Below are 2,556 nucleotides of genomic sequence, written 5' to 3' on the forward strand. Positions count from 1 at the left end.
TTTCTTTCTACAACAGTTGAGAACCCTTTTGAAATTTCTAAGTGACCGGTATATGTATATTTTTATATACCTAAAAAAATTCACCTCATATGTATTTACTTAGTTTGTTGTGCCATCCCTGGGTCAAAAATCTAATAAAAATGCCTAAAAAATATCAGTTATACAACTGCAGACCATTGCCCCTATCACGTTAAATTAATGAAAGTGAAACCACATTCCACATTCCACTTTTGCCTTGTATGAAAATTGGAAGTATCGGACCAGTATTTCAGTAGAAAATAACATGATGGAATGAGGAACAATTCCTAAACGTGATTCACAACAAAGAGGACATGCTTGTGTCTTGAATCATTGGCCATTGAATTGAAGAGACTAATTCCCTATTAACATAATTCTGTACAAGCTTAGTAAGGGAAGGGAAAAAAACAAAATGTTCAATATTGTTTATTTCTCAAGCTTCAAAGAAGCTTCTGTACATGTGGTGTGTATGGTATTAGTTGGCTAGATCACTGGGAAGGGAACTCATGACCTTAGGCTCCTTAAAAGCCACAGTAATAAATCCAAATATCCACGCAACCTCATGTTTTTGAATGACGGGGTATATTCTACAGACATGAGGGCATGTTTAGTCTGGTGTGGGGAGGACTTTCCAGGGCAAAAGTTTTTCCAGGGAAAATTTCCAAACATCAACTCCACTGAAACCCCTCCTCTCCCTACACACAAATCTACTGTTTTTACTCCACATGCCAACTTTATGCTCCTGTGGGACACTGCTGCAAGCCTGATACTGTATGCTGACTCTCCTCTTCAAACTCAAAGACTGAGGAAATTCTCTCATCTCCCACTGCTGAGAGAAGGTCACTTATCACTGAGCAGAGAGGAGGCCTCCAACACAGAAGATTACATCAGATCATTAGGTTGCTAGCCTAGTGGTCTAGGGGCAGTGGCTTGCCTGATAATAAGGTAACAAGTATATATCCATATGTCTTGTCGGCTCAGGATTTAAGGAGATACTCATCACTAAGTCTTTCCATTCGTGACGAGGCGTAGGCTGAGTCTTAGAGTTCCTCATTTCAGGCAGTGATAAAAAGGCAGTTTTTCCCAACCTAACCAAAGCACAGGAACTGAACTCAGACAGAGATCATCTGCAAGTCACTGGGTGAACATCGGAGCTAAACCACCATGCCATCAAAGTCATTCATGCTGCATCTGCTGAGCCTCTTTTGGGTTGGAACACTACTGCTGAGCTGCATGCAAGGTAAGCTCTCTCGTTTATGTTATGCTATTATGACCATGTTGTGGTATTCATCTATATTATTTATTTATCTATATGTAATTGCATTCATATTATCTTTGAAAATCATTGTGAAGGAATTGTATTGCCACGGTGTATAAACATCAATGTTCTCTGTTTGATTCATTTTTAAAGTGCATGCTCAGGACATAAAGGAGGTGACCTGTTGTAAGAAAATAAGTCCAGCACCGATAAAGACTGATATCACCAAGTGTATCATCCACCTCAAGACCCCTGAATGCACTGCTGCAGTCCTGTAAGTGGAAGATATCAATGCCTTTATTCTATCCTATATCCATATATCTCAAAAACATGTTTTGAAATTGTTGTAATGGTTGTAACTTAAATGAAAACAAACTCTGATTCTGGTTATCTTTTGCCTCCCTTGTCTTATAGATTTTTCAGTGAAGGGAAAGTTTTCTGCAGTAGTATACATGCAAAGTGGGTCAAGATCAAAGTACAGGAACTGCAAAAGGTTAGTAGTATATATCCATGTCATTTTCTCACCAGTACTGATTTCTAATATCCACTCATAATCAGGTCTGTATGAAAGTATGAAATAACTGATTTGTTTTTGTTTTTCTGATCCCTCTGCAGAAAGGAAGACCCTGTTTGGTCTGGAGGAATAATATCACTGCTGTGAACATGTAAATGAGGTTTTTGTTTATCTCTTTGTTTGTTTACTTGTAATCTCTCCAGTATCACAGTGACAGATTGACCATTCTGTTTTAGTGTTCAGATTACTAGCCGTAGAGATTACTTGCACCTTGGAGGTCTGCACCTGCACTGAGTTTCAGGAGGCTGCTTTGATTTTTGAACAGCTCTTAAGGATTTATTTGAATTTATTTTCCCTCCTATATGTGTAAATGGATGAGCAGCTCTTAAACTATTTTTAGTATATTTTTTTGTTATTTATATAGTTTTATATAAAGCTTACTTTAGCTACAGTGTTTTTTTCCCCAATGAAGTTGGTATTTATTATGTATTTATTGTGCAGTGATATTTTAAAAATTGTGTACACACATTAGACATATATATTTTTTTTTAAGTCTGAGAAGCTATATAAAGTAAAAAGCTGTACTAACTTGACATTTTACATATTGATATGTTATTTATGATCGTGTCATCCTTCTATATTTATATTTCCCTAATAAGATGACTGTTACTTGTTATATTTAACTGCCCAATGAAATAAATAAATGTTGAACTGCATGTTTTCAATACTGTGATTTGTGACAGGAAATAAAATAGCACTCCACTAT

The 2,556-nt window shown here is 36.5% G+C and overlaps 1 long non-coding RNA gene across 1 annotated transcript; it reads left to right on the forward strand.

The window, feature by feature from the left end:
* The first annotated feature begins 772 nt into the window (after positions 1 to 772).
* On the forward strand, positions 773 to 2,310 carry LOC143131109 (uncharacterized). The gene is made up of 4 exons (XR_012988038.1): positions 773 to 1,258; positions 1,430 to 1,550; positions 1,691 to 1,769; positions 1,892 to 2,310. It is a non-coding gene; the product is annotated as an uncharacterized LOC143131109 (long non-coding RNA).
* The last annotated feature ends 246 nt before the right edge of the window (positions 2,311 to 2,556 follow it).

This window comes from Alosa pseudoharengus, unplaced genomic scaffold (genome assembly GCF_046254945.1).
Source record: "Alosa pseudoharengus isolate Yale_2024_CS ecotype anadromous, Long Island Sound unplaced genomic scaffold, YU_APseudo_1.1 YU_APseudo_1.1_scf_18, whole genome shotgun sequence".
Classification (NCBI taxonomy): Eukaryota; Metazoa; Chordata; class Actinopteri; order Clupeiformes; family Clupeidae; genus Alosa; species Alosa pseudoharengus.